The 23467-nt window shown below is 33.2% G+C and overlaps 1 protein-coding gene and 1 long non-coding RNA gene across 4 annotated transcripts in view; both read right to left on the bottom strand.

Moving 5' to 3' along the window:
- LOC145971238 (uncharacterized) overlaps positions 1-10911 on the bottom strand; it is a 140286-nt gene extending 129375 nt beyond the window's left edge. Inside the window, exon 1 of one of the 3 annotated variants that reach the window (XM_083098701.1) lies at positions 9778-10911. The gene's annotated coding sequence lies outside the window, so the exon portion shown is untranslated. The remainder of the gene's footprint in view (positions 1-9777) is intronic. The other 2 variants (XM_083098698.1, XM_083098700.1) reach the window with 2 other exon arrangements.
- Positions 10912-11572: 661 nt separating this feature from the next.
- Positions 11573-12971, bottom strand: LOC145971252 (uncharacterized). The gene is made up of 3 exons (XR_014438828.1): positions 12749-12971; positions 12475-12643; positions 11573-12400 (listed from the first exon to the last, which is right to left on the bottom strand). It is a non-coding gene; the product is annotated as an uncharacterized LOC145971252 (long non-coding RNA).
- Positions 12972-23467: the final 10496 nt, after the last annotated feature.

The following is a 23467-nucleotide window of genomic DNA, read 5'->3' as shown; positions in this document are numbered from 1 at the left end:
GCATCTTCATATTGGTAAGGATTAATGACAGACTAATAACGCGGTATGACATAACGGCACGAAAACTCGATAAATAATGACTGTTGCAAAGCCATCGCTATGAAAAGATGACTTTGCAGCACCGTATCGCCGCTGTTTAGAATCTTTTTATAAACCATCTGGTTGTCAATCATATCATAATCGATTTATTCAATTTTATAATTTTTATATAAAAATGAACAAATAAGTAGATCGCGTTAGTACCGTAATGCATTTCCGTTATCCTTAATATTGTCTTAGAGATATCCTTGTCACTTTTCTCTTTCTTGTATATACATATTTCATGTGCCGACAACAAAATTGTATTTCAAATATTTCACTTCAACTTATTACTGCGTTTACAAATATCGCGATAAAAGTTTCTTTTTATAAAGCAAGTATACTCGTAATTTTATTGTTAACTATATTGCCTCTTACGTAGCGCCATCAAAATTTCTACTCGACTCTGTCGTCGAGGTCGTAACTTTCTCAAAGCAAACCTTGGCTCGGATTGCCGCGACCGGTTATCTGCGCGAACAATCCCGTAAAACGATACCCGTGATAAACAGAAGCCTTTAAAGAAACGTCGGTGCTATCGGAGGTAAGTCGATAGAGGAAGTCACTCTCATCAGTTATCGAAAATCTACCTCATGCTTACGTGCGCGTCCTGAGGCTCCTTCATCCGTTTGTAAAATCGTATTGTCAACACAAGTATATAAGTTTATTCGAACCGTCATATCCCATCTATTTCTATAGAAACTATTCGTAAGACAAATACGCGTAATTTCTTGGTTGTATAAAATCTTAAAATTCTCGAACGGCCTGTTTTTCTTTGTGCAATTGCAAATATATATTATACACATACAAAGTATCGCACATATATTGTTAACGAATTGTTAAAATGTAGTGACGCGATATAGAATGATTGTATAAGAATTGGCTTCAACTTAACGCGCGTTCCGTTGTTAACTGACGGCGGTGTGAACGCCGCCGTAAGTAACTCACGCGTTACGCAAACGACTTGCACTTTCGTACTCCTTTTTTTTTCTTCCCACATGATACAGGCATCCACGGGCGGACCGCACGCTTCCCACTTATATACGCACCGTGGTACTTACCCGTACGTATTTTTTCGCAGACGCATCGGCGTTTCTCGCTCGCCGCAAATTGCGTCCGTATTATTTAAAAAGCGCAAAGTGAAAAAAAGTGTTCGCTTATATTACATGCTATATAACTGTAACGACGTATAATTATATAAACGATGCGTGATTATAATTATACGATATGTAATTCTTCGCATAGAGAGAGAGTTCTCTTTTAAAATATAATTCCGGACACGTATAATATTTCGAATTATTTTCTGTGTGTTTTTTTGCGTATATATGAAGCTAATGTATGTTCCTCGCAAAATTCTGCGCAAAAAAACGTACTTGCTTCGAAAAATTTCACTTTGCACGACTATCAACAAAATACGCTTGTTTTTATTCGACGGGATACACGGTTTTATGATTCAGCGCTCGCGTCTCCCGTAATTGAAATCAGGCGAGAAATAAATCGGGATTACACGCGCGAGGATAGTATCACGCGTCGACGAACGAAAGCTGCGCTCGTCAGCTCCAATTTAACGACTATTATTCGTTTGGTCCGCTATCCGCTCTATCCGTCGCGAGCGTAGTTTAGTTTATTATCGTAGTGCGAAAATATCGCGCATAATTTCCGGCTCGAATATTTTCAACGAGGGAGAGGGGGAGCGGCAGCTCTCTTTATACGTTGCTTTGCGCAATCATCACTTTTTCACCTGTATTAATTACGAGAACGTTTAAATGAAATAAATTTTCAAAACAATCAATACGCTGTTCGGTGTTCAAGTTTCCATCAACAAACGTGTTATCGCTAAATAATCGAGGGTCCTATTTATATAAATTAATCGGATCGCTATATTAATTACGGTGCGCTGAATAATCACGTTAATTCGTATCCCTAGAATTGAACCATAAAATATGCAATATATCACAAGTCCACTAAATGCCGATTATACGCGGTATGATCAATTTTATATTTAATTTCATATTAAATATTAAATCAAAATACGCATATATATATATGTGTACACACGTACAATCCGAGATTTCTATCGTGACTCGACAATAAGCAATCTCTATCTATCTAACCCGTGAGTCATAAAACTTACAAACGACCATCTCTACGACGGTTTCCCGTAACTAATTTTGGAAACTTTGCTGCTCTCCTATCACCATTCGTCATCGGGGCGACCCTCGCACAGCTCTCGGCTGGAGAGTGCTGCACTCGAATCTGACTTAGCAAAAACGGACCGCTCGAAAGGAATGAGGATAGAAGGAGGTACGGTTAGGCCAAGCTAGATATATTTAACCTCCTCGCTGCGCACTCGGCGCGCAAAGAGCAACACTTGCCTCTCTTCGCGATTTAAATAAATGCACGCTCCGAATACCGGTCATTGTTTCGACGCGGTATCCGCCACGGATTTTACGCAGATGTAAGAGACTTTCTCGCAACGAGAGACTTTCTCGAAGACAAAGATGAAAATGAAAATGACGTTGTCATCACGAGAGAACGCGGCTCGGACTCAAACCTCATTTTTCTACGATCGACAAAGAATCGGGCAGCTATCAAAATTAGCGCGTTAATCCTAATTAATAAGTTTTATTCTCTATGTATATAGCTACGAAGAAAAATGGCAAGAAAGAGTTTATCCCTTAAGAATTCGTGCCGCTTTTACATCAATATTTTTTTAATATTGACAAATCTTTGACATTTTGAATTATCAATATATATCGTGAAATATATGGACAATGTAAATTTATACGCTCTAATATCAAGGTCAAATTTTCGATATTTACGCCTACATCCACTTCCGAATATTCTTATAGCATTTTTGTATGATTTGTGAGGATATTATATATCGATACTATTTGAATATCTTGAACAAGGTCTCTCTTTGTCAACCTACACAAAGTAATCTAATTTTGGAATAGAAAAGGGTATACAGCTTATCTCGTCATTGACATAGAAATCAAAATGTAGGCATCGTGAGTCATGAATCGCGACAAATGTCTCCCATATATTCCGATTCAGCAATTGACACTGTCGTATGTTGCAATTCTGCGAAAGCGGAGTGGGTTGCACTTCCGTCGTTTAGACTTTCGAAACGAATAATACTTGGAGGCATTTATTGCATAGTCTGCATTGCATCTCTAAATTCTTTATATAATTCTCCGATATGAAATTATAAAAGACGACAAGCGAGTTTTATTCTTTCCCATTTCTCGGTAATAAAACTCTCGAATCGCGGAAGCGCAAACAATCCACACAACAATCTCAACATTGGATAAATGCATACTAGTACCGAAAATATGGAAATTACAAGAGCATATCTGTAAACACCGAAAGCGAAAAGATGCCGCGTATATGATGCCCCCAGCTATAAAAACAGTCGATGCAACATCGAGAATCCTTTCTCCGCTATAAGCGCGTAAGTAGCATCGAATGGTTGACCATTAGTCAGTCAAAAGTGTACACACACATAAAACACACACTCTTGCTTGCGTTTCAACAAAACAAGAGCGATAATGAAGCAGTGTACCAGTGAAACCATGGAGTAGATTCTTTCTGGAGAGAAAAAAAGAAAGAAAAAAGGGGAATATAGGCCGATATGTGCTCTCGTAACATAATTGCGTAAGTATCGCCGCATGCTGGGAGGCGTGCGAGCACGCTCACGACTATTTCGGGTCCGTTCGATTCTCATGCCCGATATATCGGCCACGCGGACTCCTCTTCGAAGAGAGACGGACTCGCGCGAGCAGCGCGAATCGTGTCCCGAACTTTCACTCTGATCTCTTACGACTCGACAATATGTACACGCAGCCCCCTCCCCCGCGTCACGATGTCCTGATCCGACTTCTGTGTCTTTGGTATCAAAGCACAAAGAGATATGAAAGTGCGTTAAGGAAACGAATTGTGCGCGAATCGATCAGGATCGTCGCGATATCCGGTTATGCAAAAAATACAACGCGATATGCGAACAAGTACCAAATTTTATACCGTTTCATTATTGTTTAAAGTTTGTTAATCTTGTAAAATGTAACATTACTTTTTTTTTTAACGAAAAGACTTCTTTAAAATTGTCGACAAACAAAATAGAAATGCGTTGCAATTGCGCAATGTGCAATCTCGATTTATTATTTCCATGTTAATCAATACAAATTAATGTCGTTAATTAACGACGAGAGATCTTAATCGCGCTTAAAATTTAATTTGCTTTTACTGGAAATTTTTCAATTTTTGTTGATCCTGTACACACGACTAAGGGGTCAATATTACACAGCTGAGTTCGATAACAATGGATATATACGATGATGCGTTGCACAATCTCGTTTGTTATTTTGCAGCGGCACGTTATTGATCCATTAGATATATTAATCATCTATCAGGCAAATCGATGGCGCTCGATATTTTATTACAAATGCACGCCTTCGTATACGAGCCATAATTGGTTTTTTGTCGGTTCTTTTATCTCCTCCTCGAATCTGTCTCCTTTTGCTTTTGGATCATAAATAGCGAGGCCCTTCAGATCCGATTTGATGGGGGGAAATACGTCACTGCGCTCTCTCTTTCTCTCTCTCTCTCTCTTTCTCTCAATGTAGGACCCAGATACACGATTCATAACAACGATGATGCCGGAAAGAGACGAACAAGGAAAATAAACGATCGATTCACGGAAAAATTTATCGCCGCGAGCGAACCATTAGATATCGAAGCTAAAAATATGAGCAATTAAAAACCCACGCGTGCGCGGTCGTTTGTATATTTAAGACAGTCGCGACAAATTCGGGAAAAGATGCGTTCACCACGAGATTTTTCTCTCCTCTATTCCTTCTTTTGTGAATATGAGATATCCCGACTCGTGCTGACGAGTTGACGTTTTAAAAGGTTTACCCGGCCCAAGTACTTTCGTGAAGAGGAGGAAGAAAGAGGGAGAGGATCTTAAATGTTCGGAAGACGACCGTGTCGATCGTAAGTCGATGTTACGAGCGATGTAATAGCTCTACTGTATGCGAGATAATGGAAATGAATGTAGTGTCGCCTAATGTGAATCCGGATATCTGTAGTCATCGCGTTAAACGCTTTTAAGTGATATATAATCGGAGAGAAAGCGACCTTATAAATTGTTCTATTCTTATCGTAAAGATAATAATCGATTTGACAGATAATTCTTTAATAAATATCTGCAATAGAGTTATAGAATATTCGAAAAAAATTCTTAATAATTTAAATAATGTATTATAATAAAAAATGAAATTATTAAAAAAATAAATAAATAATAAATTCTATAAATCTATAATTCTATAAATAATAATAAATATTTTATAAGATTTGAAAATTATTCTCTCTCGTAGAAATATTGAAATTAAGATAAATTGCAGGTTTTTACCTATTGTTATAAATCGTGCAAAGTATTAGATTTGATGCAACTGAGATGTTTTCAAAAGTAACAACGGGAACTTTGCCGGACAATTTATAATAGCAGCATTCGTCTTTTCTATTTAAAGCTCGAAACTGTCGTGACAAAGGAGAAAAAAAAAAGAGTAACGCTGGAAATGAGAGTTACTTCCTCGTTGCAAGAAAAAAGATCACGTTTGTCACGGCAAAGTGTCGGCAGTAGTGCCTGAGATCTACCATGTGGTTTTAAGGGTCAATCGATAAGTCGCGCAAATATTGACGTCATCTTTTATCGACGCAATCTCGAGTCAACGCACGTGATTTTTCGTTTATTAACTGGTTATGCACGAAAAATTTGTTTTTTTTAGCTGCATCAAAAAATCGATACTCATCTTGACATTTAACACGAAACAGTAGTACTCACTCATATCAAAAAATCTTTAGAATAAAATAGATTTTGCCCCTCCTCCCCCCCCATAAAACAGATATTTAAATATGGACAGAGATGCGAGATCAAAGGGCGCGAAAATATGTCGTAAATATCTATATATATTCGAACGTGATCGTCGGAACAATTGCATCTTGAATACGTATTCGAGATACGTAATTGCGAGCGTGCATAAATGAAATGAGATACAATCTGTTAGATGCGAATGTATACGATAATCTTAAAGGACATTCTATCGCTTAGGTTGTTTGTATACATGAGCTGCACTTTTTTTTACAAGTTAAGCCCATTATTATTTCGCGATATGGCGATATCGTATATCATCAAAATATAATTAACTGTTTGTTAATCATAATCGCAATCTGATTGCAATTCGCAATAATAATTAGAGAGATGGATTTATATGCGAGAACATAAAATACATTCTCACATCATATATATGTAAATAAAATAAAATAAAATAAAATAAAAATTTAATATAATTATATACAGATTTAATATAATCATATAGATAGAATTTAAAATATAGTTATATACAAATTTTTCAAAATTTACATTTTACATTATATTATTATATAATCTTTCGTCACTTTTTTTGTGTATTACATGTAATAGAAATTTGTTTAGTAATTTGAAGGTTGAAATAAACGCGGAATTGAATTTTCGTAACGGAAACCTGCGGTAGTCGAGCACGCGTCCAGCACAGCGGGTTGGCCGGAAAGATCGATTGTCATACTGCGACACTAATGTCGGAGTTGGCATAACTTGGCGGTTTGCGCTCTCGAGCGACTCTGCAATCGAACCACGAATCGCGAATGTCCTCTCCTGATATTCCTCAATGACAACGCCGTTACGATTAAACGTAATTCTCTTCACATGTCGCATTCAATTTACAAACAATTATCGTGAGCATCAATTTGAATGGGAATGTTACTAGTATTATAGTAGCAAACTGCGATTACCGATAATTGATGTTGCTAACACTTGAGAGCGTGGAAACGCAGCCTTGCATTTAATTAAAGACCAGAGTACAAACGGTAGCTTTCCTCGCGATGGGAATATTGTTGTAATTACGACGATTATGCTAAACTGCGGTTATTGATGACTTATGTTATTAAGATTGCTTAAATGGAAGGAAACGCGAAACATTGCGAGGAATCTCTGTCGAGAGCTTTTAATACACAGCGCATTTGATTATTAAATATATTCGTTATTTTTTAAAATTATAATTGGATTGCTAATTAATAAAAATATCAAAAAAATCGATTAGCATAAAATGTGTGGCATAAGAACGTGATATACATATGTATATAAAAAAGTTATTGTTTCTCAAGAAATAATACGTGAGAGAGGAGAGAGAAACAAGTTGAAATTATTGCAGTCAATGTACGCCAGCTGAGCCCTACTTCCTGAAGATACGTCAAGGGCTCGATGAAGACTCCGTACGCGTATGAAGACATACTTCGAGCAGCCTATAATTTACCCTTTTTTCATTGTATCTCGTCCGGAGGAAGTAACGAGATACGAGGGAGGGGAGGGAAAAGGGAGAGAAGCCCCCGTCACATGGTAAAATGCGACGTGTATCCACGCGTGACACACGACCGTAGGATATTACACAGCCTAGTTCGGTATAATGTTAATTCCGTTCTTATTGTTAATGTATTGTACTTATGATTATATGATGCGAGACATGTGCGCAATTTTGTGCACCCAGGAACGAGAGAAAAAGTGCGTCATTGTTATTCAACGCGTGACTGTGTCGCTCCTACGTTTACACGTGAGATACACACTCGATACTCGAAGCACAGCCGAAAAAAAAAACCGTATAAACCGCGAATAACCGTCGAAGAAGGATCTGGTTATCATAAGCTGAAGCTGACAACGGAAAGCTTGAAAATGTCGCGTTACGTCATAGATGAGATCGTCGATCATCGGTACACGATGCGCTTTCTCAGGATAATCGATACGCGGAAATGCCGCTTATCTAATCTCGCGATCAACGGTGATGACAGTAATATTCGCATGATAATTATACGTTGTCGGAATTTTTATCGCGATTATTAACGCACTTACACACCCCTACCCAGGTCTGCTTGAAGTTCAAGATATTACACGCACATTTTACCAGTTACATATTATCAAATATATTATTTCAAAAGAGGAATTTCATACTAACTATATATATTTTATTTTCTAATGGCTTTTATAGCGAGCGAAAGAATTACTGAATAAAAAATATAGGCGCTCTAAAACAGATTACGATGCATCATATTGCGACAAAGACGATCGTACCGCGACTCGAGGATCGCATGCAAATGCGACTTGCCGGAATCAAAAACCTTATTCTATTCCGCAAGTATCTTTCTCTCTGTTGCGTCACTTTTGCACGTGTTGCGGTACACGTGTGAAAACCCGGCGAGTGCGGCCGTTTCCTTTCTTCGCGGCACGTTCATTAGCGAACCGCTCTGCGAGCTTTTATCGCAAGGAATAATATACATAATTCCAAAATCTCACCTCGCTTTTTTTTTATAAACTCTTTCGTCCTTTTACAATCGATTCTTTCTAGATAAAGATGTTGCGTTGTTGGATTTCGAGAATAGTAAGCAAAAAAATATAAAGTTTTTTCACATAAGTTAAATTTCAGGCAACACAAAAAACGTATTTCTCAGTTTATTTTGCGTGAACTTTAATAATATTTTATTTAAGAAAATATATATCACGTCAAATTTGGAAATTTGAGGTACCTAAATTTTTTCCGAAAGCTAAAAGAAAATTGTTCTCTAAATAGATTGAAGAATTTTTAATGAATTATTTATGTAATTTTGATGCAGTCTGTGTTCGCGATAAATTTCTGCAAAGAGGGGAAAAAAGCCAATCGCACTTTGAGATTAAACGCGGTTGATGACGGCTCGAAGCCAATCGCGTTAATCCGGAGTTTAGCGCTGAAAGAGTTTAACAGCTCCTTAGCTAAGATGAACATCGGCGAGGATTACATCCTCCAAAAGATATCGCTCTTGACACGATATTATTTGTAGTTCATAATTCGTCATTATATTTATACAAGATTATTTTGCATACAACTTGGATTTTCGGTATCTCGGGAATCATGTATAACATACTGACATCTTTAAAAATACCGAAAGCATAATATAATCTATTCGCGTAAACTAATGTTTCGTTAGATTAAATCGAATATCAATATCGGCTATTTTTATATCCGTATATAAATTTTTTTATTATAAATAAATAAATAAATTATTGTACGTATGGTATATTCTGATATAATAAAACGGTAATAGAGAGTGGAGCTTGTTAGGTGAGCATTGTGGTTAAGGAAGCATAACCTGCCTACTTTACTTTTGAAGGAATGCTTGAATTACAATGACCGCATCAGTATTGAAAATCATGTCGTGACACGATAAACCGCAAAAAAAACCGATGCAAATGCGACAGTTTATAAAATTTGCAATTTGAATGTGCTCGATTATAGGATACTATCTTTTGTGAAAACATTTTACACGCCTCGTACTGGAAATCTCGCTTGTCAACAAACGGCAACTTCACGGTTACGATAATCGAAGGCGCCACTTGAAAAAATTCAAACCGAAGAGACAAGTCTATGATGGCAATTATCTCGTATTAAAAGCATGTTGAGAAAAATAACTATGTCCTCCTTTACTTCCGAATTCGAATATTAATATACTTATTATCTGACTTTATCTCAAAGAAGTAACACGAGTCTTTCATTCGCTTGTCCCTTCGAATTTGCTACGTAAATCGTCAACCGGCGAGCACAAGTCACTGGTCAGCGTGAAATAATTCCAAGTACTTACCATGCAGAAGAGATTCGCGTCGTCGTCGCGGCCACCTTTGTAGGGTACGATCCCACCGCAGGAGAGAATCCACCGAAAATCCGAGAGGGTAGTCTCGTAGTTTCCTGGCCGAGTCTCGGAAGCCGCCGGTGCTTTCTCCTCGAACGAAACACCAGCGAACGGACGGACGGACGAACAGTCGGTCGGTCGGTTGTTTCCGGGGACAGAACAAAAAAAGATGTGCAAATCTCACTGTATACGCGTTCACCCGATCGCGCAGCGGGATACGTCGGAGGGAGCGAGACGGCAAGGCAGGATAAGGCAAAGAAAGACGCGAAGCTTTCCAGCGAACGGAGCTCGCGACGCGGAGGCGAACGAACCGAACGGACGGAGAATCGAACGCGGCACACGCGTACCAACCGTGCGGCGCGCGGGTTCAGCGGCCGACTGAGAGGATGCAGTTCGCTCGCCGGACCCCTGGTGGCCCCTCGTGGTTCCGAGCGCCCCCCCACCGCCGCGCCATCGCTCGGCGAGAGAGACAAAGCGGCTGCGCGCGCAACCTCGCATTTTTTGACCCTCCGTCGCGGCCCCGTCCCGCCGCGACCGCCGCTCCCCCACTTCTCGCCTCCCTTAGGTTCGATTCACCGCGAGGGCATGTATTTACGCGAACGATGCGAGTGTATGTATGCGCGTACACAATGTAACTGGCGAATGTATGCGTGCGTGAGCGCGAGCACGCAGAATCCTTAGCCGCGCTAGAGCCTCCGGCTTCGATGGACCGGCCGTGGAGAGGATCGTCGTAGGCGCTGTTTACACCCCGCGGTTGAGAGACTCGCGAATTTAATAGAACGCGTGCAATTGCTTAGAATCATGAACGATGGTCGGTAACGATGCGAAACGACTGTCTGGTGAAATGCAATTTCTACCTGTAATATCTGCTCTTTGCAGCTGCACTTACGCTTTCGCACTAAAAGTATATAATTAGATGTTGGAGAGAAAAAGAGGGAAGATGGAAAATGCAGAAAATTCAGTTGTAAAAAATCAGATCTATAAAGTTGATGGAATCAAAATTCAGATCATATGACACCGGCAAGCTGCATCTCTCTCTCTCTGGTTCACGCGAGGAGAAATTAAATAAAAAATTTTAATTAAGTTGTGAAATTTTAAAAAATAAAAGCGTTGTTCTCTCTACCCAATAGAGATACTAAAGAAAAACATAAAAAATTGATAATATAATTATTAATTATTACATTTCAAATATTTTGTTACGTTTCGTAAGGAAAGTGCGATTGGAATAAATCCATTTGAAAAATAATATACATCTACAATTTGGTCTTTTGAAAAATTAGAACTTATAACTCTCCCGATAAAATACTTTAAGCATAAAAGAAATATTATGAAATATATCGGCAAATTTTCAACACATCTTTTGTACCTCACTAATTTTTTCTTTTTTTAGGATTGGGACATATTTTCAAAGATTTGCGATGAAAGTAACCTTTATTTATTACCTTCTTTTTTTTAATAGCGTTCTTTAAATAAGCTCTTTTAAAAAGTGCAAACATTATAACTCGAGTTTCACGATACGTTGTGTCCATACATTTCTCTATTAATAAGAGAAAGTCTCTTCTCTTTTTAATGAAGGAATAATGCACATGTCGAAATGAACTCCTGGATACCGCCCTGTTCATGCGCGATATCGTTCCTCTATCTTTGCTATTACAACGCATTTCGCTTCTCTCCTGACAGACTTGCCCCGTTAGCAATTCCAAATAAATACATTCTCTCGTTGTCGCCTCGACAATAATTATCAAAACAAATACATTCTCTGTAAAAAAAAAGATAAAGTAATCTTGATATTTCGCATCTCCTCGCTCGAACGTGGTCAAATTTATTTCATTAAATAACTATGCATAATTGATTACGAATTCTATATTTCAATATAATATATGTAAAACATTGAATGTGAGTATTCGTGCTGATTGAGATTAGATACGGATCTTTTCATCACGAATCGCATAACCGTCGTCAATTTCAAAACATGTAATTAAAGGAAAGCGCGTTTTTCCCGCGGAGAAAGATTTTGCGATAGCAAATGTATCGTCCGATACTCTCTCGTCCCTACGAATTAATAATGGCGGTCACGCTAAGAGAGTAGCACAGACAGATGGTCTTTATATACGTATATATATATAATTTTTTTTCTACATGTATCTAACGGGAGGAAAGAGGGAGTACACACAGAACCGAAGAAAATAAAATACTTTTTCCGCTGTTGCGCGCGTTTTAATTGGTCATTATTAAGTCTCCCTTCTGATACAATTATCTCGGCCCTTTTGCGTTGCTACGCGGTAATTACTATACCTTGTTTACTAATAGCCGTGCCGCCGGATATCATAGTTGATAGCGATAGAGAAAGAGAGAGAGAGAACAGCGTCATATAGGGCAGTTCGATGCGAATTGCGCATTGTCGTAGGCCATGCATAAAATGCGGGCAGATTTGCATAAATGCTGAGGGTCCGTCGACTAACGAGCTGTCTAATACATGGAATTCACCTGATAGCGATGGGGTAGGCGTTTCGTCATCCGACACGCTTCCGTGCCACTCGTATTCCATTTTAATGCGCACTGCGCGTGTGCACCTCTTATAAAAATACCTTTATTATTTACGAGAGACTTTAATAATTGTTTCCTCATTAATGGCAATTACTTACTCACCATAATAATTGCGTCGATTCTTAGTTGCTTAGAATTGTATTGATTTTACAAGCATCATCGTGTCTCTCGCTATGATTATGAAAAGCGAATCATAGTCTTCGAGTGAGCCCATTGATCTCATTTTAAAAGCGACAAAAGCGAATTTTTAAGCAGTAAAATATCTCGAGATCTACAATAAAAATTATAATCGCCGTTTAATAAAACTATTTACTATTTGTAGATCATATTTAGAAATATTTACGGATACTTTTGGAATAGGAGGAATTTGCGATACCTCGTACGGTTGAAATAAATTATATACAAAAGCCTGCATTGCAAAGTTTGTAAAAGAATAGATTTACGGAGCATGATACTTTGATTCGCCTCGTTGATTCCAATTTGTGAAAATAACATAGATAACATATACATTTAAGAAAGGAATAAACATGTGAAATATATAATGGATCAAGTGCGTTCGATAAACACATCTAACCTACGTATTATAGGCATCGACAATGTACTGTTACTTCGTCCAGAGAGAAGACTGAGAGGTGTCATGACCTGCTTTTAGGTGATCCCTGAAAGCGATACTCCCTCTATGGACATTGAAAATGTGGACATGAACTACAAAGCCAGTGTCCATGAATATTCTCAGAGGGTAATATATAATGTGCACAATTTCTGGTTTTGTTCCGTGCTATGTGCACGAAATGCCGGTAGCACCAGTGCTGTATAACAAGATACTTATATATGTAAATTGTGATAGTAAATAAATTATTCAATCGCGAAAGATACTGTAATATTCAAAGATGAAATAAATATTTTTCTATATTCATTGTCATATTTATATCTTAATTTTTATTTACAAAACACAAAATGCCTGCTGTGGGATAAAAACATTTTTAATCGTATTTCTATAAATCTTCTAAATTAGCAGTAAACTGAGCTTTGATATTTATTAATCATTTTTTTAATTATTTAAAAATTTAACTATTAATACATGTATAGAATTTGTCAAATTAATCACTGATTCTTTTGAAGTTTTTATAATTAAGACTCGAAAAATATAGATGTTGCAAAATATTTTAAGTCTCTTCCTTTATATAAAATATAAAGAATTCATATGATCCATTTTAATATAGCTAACATTATTTATATATATTTTTATTATAATTTTCATATCAACATAATATTTTTATGCTTAATATAATATTTTTATGCTAAATACATATTACAAAATATATAACAAAATGTAATACAAATTTAATATAAAATATAATTCGAATTTAATACAAAATAATTTATTACAACATCATTTAATTACAATCATTTAAGGTCTGTAATGTTTGCGAATATGCAATTCACCGACCGATTTACTTGCGAATTTTTATAAGATAAATCGCGATTTAAAATTCGCGATGAAACGCGACGAATAATATTCTATAATATTCAAAATATTCAATTGCAGATACGCGAGTGACATATCGATAATATCCGATAAAAAGAGGAGCGATCTTAAAAATGGAGAACGATTAACAATCTTGTTTCTAGTAGGAGGGAACGAATCCTGGATCTTCCGCACTATTCCCAATAGCAATGATTTCAGTAATATATCAACGACGAAACAATTATTATTCGTCATTGTTTTCAATTCACAAAATTGATATGCACATCAGAAAATATGTTCTTTCATTATTAAGAAATATATTTCTTTATTGAAAATTAAATTGAAAATTAAATTCAATTCGAATAGTGTGCAAAATAAAATAAATCAAATAATTTTAAATAATTAATTCTAGATTAATTCTCTAGATTCTTATTCTTATAACGTTTAAACTAATAATTTCTTTTTTTTAATCAATATCTTACTGATATAGGGGTATATGATACCCATTCGATTTGTCTCGAAATTTTCAAGTATTCGCACATTTTATGTAACATTCATGTATAATTTCGCGTATATATAATATATAACATTAATAAAAATTATAAAAATATTTTGGATACGTGAATTTGTGCATGTATTTTATTATACATATGTATAAAATGATATATATCTAAAAACTAATATTTCAAAATGGCGATGGATGTCCAATACCTGCAAATAGTTTCTTAAAAGAAACTAAAAATTAATGTTAATATCCCCAGTACCTAGAAATAATTTTTCAAAAGAGAGACAAATTATATTAATTTAAAATATATTCGTTCGTAATCATTTTTATCAAAAAATTAATAAAAATTAATCACAATATGAAATTACTTGAAAAATAAAAATTTATACACAACCCTATATCCATATTTAATCTACTATTAAATCTTTCTGGCATTAGACAATAATAATACCAATCCTAATAATGATAGAATTTTTAACATTTTTAACGAAGGAAAGAAAAGATACATTTCTCTCATCTAAATATATATTATTCAAATTAATTCGACGTTAAAGAAGCATATGGCGTTTGTCGTTGATTTACTACCGAAATCATTGCTTTCGAAAATTGCCAGGGAAACCTGGGATTAGTTCCAATCTTACAATAAAAATTCCCAATTTTTAACAGGACACCGAACTAGACGTCGCGAATGGATCTCACAAGAACCGGTGAGAAATAATTCTCCATGATGAAAATCGTTTCGACTCCTCGGCGGTACGAGCCACGCAACTTTCATTAACGTTTATTTAACGGAAGGAACAACGATAATTTTTTTATTAATACGACAATCTCGTCTAAGAACGCCAAAAAGAACGCGAAAAACATGATGTTTTCGCAAATTTTCGTAATTTATTAATTTATTTATGAATATTTTCCGATATGAAATTCGTAAATATAACTGAAAAAACAAATTATTAAATTCATAATAATTAACTCGCGATTCTATAATATCGAAGGTGATCGTTAAATTTTGTGAAGCTAATATTTAATCGTTGACTTATCACATCAAATCTTCACTCTCTTATTTGACATTTCTTTATATTTAATTAGCAATATTTAGGAATATTATCTGACGAGAGGGACAGCGATAAAATTCTTCTGTTAAAATGATAATCTTGTATAATACGCGAAGAGAACGCGGAAAAAACACGGTATTTTCGCAATCATAATTTAATAATTTATTTTAAGAATATTCAGTTCCGCGCAATATCGAATTAATAAATAAATAAAGCTAACGGAAAGCATATCATTAAATTTATAATAATTGATTCGCGATTCTGTAACGAACGTCCGTCAAATTTTATAATGCTTATATTTAATCATTAATTTAGCATCGAATTTTTACATTTTATATAAAAATTTTCCGAATTTATTAATGACTCTTTGACATGAAAATACAAACAGTTACTCTTTTATGAATATTCCAAAAATATATACTTCAGAAACAAATACTTTAATTTAATGAATTACTATTATGTTAATTACTATTATATAATCATTATACGTATACTTTCGATAATTTTTCGTGTAATTTACATAAGAATTTACAATCGTAAATATAATTTCATATAATATAATTATAGTCATAATTGTATTGTATTTTACAATTAAAATATCAATGTTAGATTATAATTAAAATACAATTATAACTATTTATAATTTACAATTTACAATTTACAAATTTATGATGTTTAAAAACAATATCTACAAACAAATTCTACGATGGATGAGCTATGAGCAATTAGAAGATAAGTGCGTATTATAAGAATAAATTAGCATAAAAAATTGATAAAATTGATAATTGTTAATGCGTGTCCTTTATTTAATAAATTAGACAAAATCTTTACAAAAACATCTTTTCTTGATCTCTCTTTTTTTTAATTAATATTTCAATATATTTTCGCGATAGATGCAAAGCATAAGTTCGAAAAAACTTGTCTTATTTATATAATAATCATAACATATATGTAGATATTATACAAAAAAAATATTAACTTGACTAAATATGCTTATTTCGTTATTGTTTTCAGTCTGACAGTCAAATCTCAAAGTCGAGATTAATATAAAGATTCGTGATACATCAATCGTATAGTAAATTAATCAATAATTTAAAATACTTTTCTAAATTAATTTAATATTTCGCGCGTATGTGTATGCTATATATAATAATTCAATGACGAACGAAACATACGCTCCGTGTAATTTATTCATTTAATCAAGAATCGTAATGATAGGGGGGGTTTAAAATAATAAATTATTGTTTCGTTGCGATCTTTATGGACAATAATTATTTCTTTAATGATATTTAGAATTAAATATATTTCGCCATAATGCGCTTTGTCGCTTTTTTTCTTTAAGATTTAAATATAATTTAAATTAAAGACGCGCAATAAAACAATCGAATTGTAGATCCAAATAATTAACATTACAAAAGGCTCCTAATTTAAACATTAATCGTTTAATAAGTAAAATCGTTAATTAATCTTATAAATTAAAATAATTTAATATTTCGCAAATACAACATACATATCATAGTATATAAAATATTTTGGCAACGAATTAACATTAACACGGTATTCGACTTTGGCAGTATAAACAGTAACGAGCTATTGTTTATGTAGTACAAACCCTTGCTATCATTCGTATGGCGACACTCGAACAACGAAATAGTAATTCGAAACATTTCGTATAATTATTAGATTCTTTTTCTAAATGTGATTGCAACTAATATCTAAACATAATTAGCAATGATTCTTAATTAATAATTAATTAATTTTTGTTAAACGACGTGAAATTGTACGACGATAAATCTTTATGAAAGAGCAATCATTCATTATTACAAGTAACGATCGAAACAAAAAGAATAGAAACAACTTTTATTATGGTTCTTCGATTATCGATTCTTATGAATAATAATTATTTATTTAATACTTACAATCAAACAACTAAACTTTACATTTTAATAAATGTGAACATAAATTAATTATTAATTAAATGACTGCTATTTCACAATTTTATTCATTACTTTAATCTTTTGATTCTTATGATTTCGTATATTATACAGCGTATAATACGCGTATTAGTACCATACAGTAATACGCATTACTGTAGCAAGTAGCGAGTGATTTTGGTCTCGTGTAAAGCTCATGTTGCTCTCTTATATAATAAAGTGCGTATATAAATTTCGTATGATTATTTCGCGATCGAGAGTCTCGTACAAAGTGCGCCACGTATTCGATTAATTATAATTAAATCGTGTATTCGTGAGTGAGTGAATGCCAAAAGGAAATAACGAAAGATACGTAAGAGAGGAAAAGGAAATCTGGAAAAGTATCAGATGTAACGTACGAAGTAAAACGAAGTAATACGAAGTAAAACAATCGAATTATATATGCAAATAATTAGCATAACGAAAGGCTCCGTGATAAATTGTTTAATAAATAATCAATTTCAATCAATAAATTAAAATACTTGTATAATTTAATATTTCACGTCAATGTATATTTTATAATAAATAAAATATTTCGGCAACGAATTATCGATAACACGATGTTCGACTTTGGCAATGTAAAGTATGTATAAACAGTAGCGCGCTATGTTATGGCTTTGTCATCATTCCCACGGTGACTCTCGAGTAATAAAGTAGTGGTGAGAAACGCTTCGTATATATTAATTATTTTACTAAACACGATTACGATTAGTATGGAAATATAATTTGCTATAAATATTAACAAAAATTAGTTAATTAAAAATTAATTAACGACATGAAACTGTATCTCAACGATAAATCTTTATCGAATCGCAATCCTTCATTACCGCGATTGAAAATTAAAACAGGGAATACATAAAACGGGATAAGAAAATTAATTATGTTATGATCTTTCGATCATCGATCCTTATTATAATAATATTTGTTTAATATTAGAATTAAATATATTTTGACCAATGCTTTAAATTTTCTCAATCCTTGTTAATTAAACAATATACAATTTAATCGAGAATCGAATGAATGATGGGAATCCAAAATATTAAATCATCACTACGATCGTTGCGATCTTTACGGACAATAATTATTATTTTAATACTTAGAGTCACAAATATATTTCATCCGTGTTACTTTATCGTCCTTGACAATCTAAATATAATTTGGATTATGAGAGAACACGAAGTAAAACAATCGAATCATAGATGCAAATAATTAGCATAATGAAAGGTTTCGTGATGAGTTGTTTAATAAATAATTAATTTTAATCAATAAATTGAAATACTTTTATAATTTAATATTTCACGTTAATGCATATTTTATAAAATATTTTGGCAACGAATTATCGATAACACGGTGTTCGACTTTGGCAATATAAAATATCAACAGTAGCGCGCTATACGTTACCGCTTTGTCATCATTCGCACGGTGACTCTCGAGTAATAAAGTAGTGGTGAGAAACGCTTCGTATATATTAATTATTTTACTAAACACGATTACGATTAGTATGGAAATATAATTTGCTATAAATATTAACAAAAATTAGTTAATTAAAAATTAATTAACGACATGAAACTGTATCTCAACGATAAATCTTTATAGAATCGCAATCCTTTATTACCGCGATTGAAAATTAAAACAGGGAATACATAAAACGGGATAAGAAAATTAATTATGTTATGATCTTTCGATCATCGATCTTTATTATAATAATATTTGTTTAATATTAGAATTAAATATATTTTGACCAATGCTTTAAATTTTCTCAATCCTTGTTAATTAACAATATACAATTTAATCGAGAATCGAATGAATGATGATCCAACATATTAAATCATCACTTCGATTGTTGCGATCTTTACGGATAATAATTATTATTTTAATACTTAGAATCACAGATATATTTTATCCGTGTTACTTTATCGTTCTACTTGACAATCTAAATATAATTTGGGGGGGGGGGATTGTGAGAGAACATGAAGTAAAACAATCGAATTATAGATGCAAATAATTAGCATAACAAAAGGCTCCGTGAATTGTTTAATAAATAATCAATTTTAATCAATAAATTAAAATACTTTCATAATTTAATATTCCACGTTAATGTATATTTTATAACATATAAAATATTTCGGCAACGAAGTATCGATAACACGGCGTTCGACTTTGGCAATATAAAATATAAACAGTAGCGCGCTACATTACGGCTTTGTTATCATTCGCACGGTGACTCTCGAGTAATAAAGTAGTGATGAGAAACGCTTCGTATATTGTAATTTTTGTACTAAACACGATTACAATTAGTATCGAAACATAATTTGCTATAAATATTAATAATTAAAAATTAATTAACTTTTGATAAACGACATGAAACTGTATCGCAACGATAAATCTTTATCGAATCGCAATCATTCATTACCGCGATTGAAAATTGAAACAGGAGATACATAAAAGGGGATAAAAGAATTAATTATGTTATGAACTTTTGATCATTGATGCTTATTATAATATTTCTTTAATAATATTAGAATTAAATATATTTCGATCAATGCTTTAAATTTTCTCAATCCTTGTTAATTAAACACACAATTTAATCGAGAATCGATTAAATTATAGAAATCCAAAACATTAAATAATCACTTCGATCGTTGCAATTTTTAGGGGCAATAATTATTATTTTAATATTTAGAGTCACAAATATATTTCATCCGTGTTACTTACCGTTCTACTTGATAACCTAAATGTAATTTGGATTGTAAAAGAACACGAAGTAAAATGATCGAATTATAGATGCAAATAATTAGCATAACGAAAGGCTCCGTGATAAATTGTTTAATAAATAATCAATTTTAATCAATAAATTAAAATACTTGTATAATTTAATATTCCGCGTTAATGTATATTTTATAATGTATAAAATATTTCGGCAACGAATTATCAATAACACGGTGTTCGACTTTGACAATATAAAATATAAACAGTAGCGTGCTATGTTATGACTTTGTTATCATTTGCGCGGTGACTCTCGAGTAATAAGGTAGTGGTGAGAAACGTTTCGTATATTGTAATTTTTCTACTAAATACGATTACGATTAGTATCGAAACATAATTTGCTATAAATATTAATAAGTATTAATTAATTAAAAATTAATTAACGACATGAAACTGTATCGCAATGATAATTCTTTATCGAATCGTAACCATTCATTTATTGCGAATAAAAATTGAAACAGGGAATACATAAAAGGGAATAAAAGAATTAATTTTGTTATTATCTTTCAATTATTGTGATGCTTATTATAATAATTTCCCTAACAATACTTATTAGAATTAAATAAATTTCGACCAATACTTTAAATTTTCTTAATCGGCAATCCTTGTTAATTAAACAATAGTTATATATTACGACATATCATTACTTTAATCTTTTAATCTTACGATACATTAATGTGTTAAATATATGAGATATATTAATATATTAATATGTTAAAATATTTTATAATAAACTAATAAAATAAATATATGGCTCTAAAAATTTAAATAAATATATAAGAGGAATAAGGCAATAAGAGCCAGCGCAGGTTTTTTTGCACGTATATTATGTAATGATTGATAGGTTTACAAATCATGCACCATTTCTTCGATTACATTAAATATTTAAATGACGCGAACGTTTCGACCCTTTTTTTGGGTCATTTTCAGCGCAACGAATTAAAGGAATAGAATACAATGAAACAAAATAATATGAACTTTCCGGCGTTAACTAAATCCATCGAGGTCGAATAAAAAGAATTATCGCACATCTTGTCACATTTATCGTGTCATAGGTCGATCCCCTCCATGATTGGAAGACCAAAGAGGTATGAGTTGGTCCATGTTAGAGTCCAAAAATTAAAACTAAAAGTCAGTGATTAAAAGGTGATCAACCCGAACACTCCAATTTGTGATATTAAATGGAATAAGTAGGTAATGAAAACTCACAGTAGGTCGATGTGCAATGTAGATAAATAGATGTCAAAATGTAAAATCAAATAAATTAAATGGATGTAATTAACATAATGAAAGCAGTTGAACATTATAATCCTCGACTGAACTGATAAACGACTCACAATGTACTAACGAAACGTAAACAGTCGAGGACAACTTTAAATGTTTGGAAGCTTGCTTAAAGCTAATATATAATTATGATGTAAGCGGTGTCAGTCTGTAAATTTAAACTGTTACTTTGTCTTTTTATAAAAAGCATTTCTGATATGAGACGCTTATGGAAAATTGGTTCATTATCCAGAACTCCAATCTCATCCCACTTGAACTCATGGCCTAAACCCAACCTATGATCTGTAATAACAGAGTGACTTGAAGTATTTCTGGTTATATGTTTCCTGTGTTCTTCGATTCTAGTATGCAGTTATCTGCCTGCTTGGCCTACGTAGGCTAACTAGAATTTTATAATAATATAATTGTTCAGATATTTTATAAATAAGGATATTATATACTATCACTCATAAAATATTTCAACAATGAATTTTAACAATAACATAATATAAAGTCGACCTCGGCGATATGTAATGTTTTTGACTTACGATCATTCGCACAATGAGCACCTTGAGCAGTAAAGTAGGGATGTGAGACTTTATACATTATTAAATTCTTCCTTTACATAGTCGACTTTGACTTTGACGATATAAACAGTACCGCGGTAATGTTTCGGATTTACGCTCATTCGCACAGTGGCTCTTGAACAGTAAAGTAGTGATGTGAGACGTTTCACATATCATCAAATTCTTTCTCTAAACACAATTGCAAGTGCAACAAGGAACTTTTCGTGAATGAGTGTAAGTGCATTGAGGAATTCAAATGAGTGCAACGAGGATTGAAGTGCCACGAGGAAAAATCGAAGAAAGCAAAAGAAAAAAGGAGGTTTTGGAAATACATGGATTAATAAGACGTAAGTCATTAATTTAAATTATTCATCACATTCATTATTTATTATATTGTTGCATCCCCGCGTTCCCGCGTCCTGTCCTCCTGGATGTATTCGCCACCTGTTGAATTCTTTCGGCAGGAAGTACGAAAAAAGATCGTTTCCGCGCGCGTTGTCAAAATATTGTTATAAACAACGACTGTCAGAGAGTCTAAGCCCAGCTGTCAAGCTGTGCGGACGCGCGTCTATTTGTGATCCGTTTTACGATTATTCTGAATTCTTGTATGTTACTCGCGGTTTATTAAAATTCTTGTGCACCTTAAATCGCGTTATTAGTTACGAGTGCACGAGCGTCAGCGTACGCCGATTGTGTCGCGCGCGTTCGACATATATATCGTCCCGCGGACGCAACAATAATATATAAATTATTTATCATTAGTATATATTCAAAATATACATATTTCACGTTTCGTTTTATTTCTTTGATAGTGATTCAATAGTGATTTTAAGTTGTAATATATATAATACATATACTTATAAAAAATATTCCATTTTATTTTAAAATAATTAAAACATTTATAAAATTTTTCATTAATTAATATTTTCAGATACTTCTTATATTTTATAAAACATTTCATATTAATATATTTATTTAAATATTTCATATATATATATATATATAAATATAGAAATTTGTTTATTTATCATATTTTTAAAAGTTTATATCTATAAGAAATATAAATTATTTTGTAATTACGCGATTTATAACATTAAAAAATGTATCTATTTAAAAGTAAAAATTAATTGCGCGCAATAATTAGTTTTAAAATCAATTATTTTGAACATTGCTTTATATAATAGATTTTCTTTTATCTTTTATATTTTTATTTATCGTTTATATTTGCGAATTTAAATTTATATACTATATTGCAAAATAAATTCCGTATTATATATATTGTATTATATATAAAATTATATATAATATAACCCTCCCATGGGGTACACCTTGTCGCGGTGGGAGGGCTTAGTACTTGGATGGTGCCTTGAGATTTATCTTACTTTTTCTATTTATGATAAATCTTATGGTGCCTGAAAGGGAAGCTAAGTACCCTTTCGCGTCGTCGATGCCGTCAACGTGCCGCGGACGGCTGCGCTTCGTAATCGCGTTTTCGCGTT

This window comes from Camponotus vicinus, unplaced genomic scaffold (genome assembly GCF_025532165.1).
Source record: "Camponotus vicinus isolate PSW18456_S1 unplaced genomic scaffold, iyCamVici1.0 SCAF_4, whole genome shotgun sequence".
NCBI classification, from domain to species: Eukaryota; Metazoa; Arthropoda; class Insecta; order Hymenoptera; family Formicidae; genus Camponotus; species Camponotus vicinus.
This window is presented reverse-complemented; position numbering and strand designations above follow the sequence as displayed.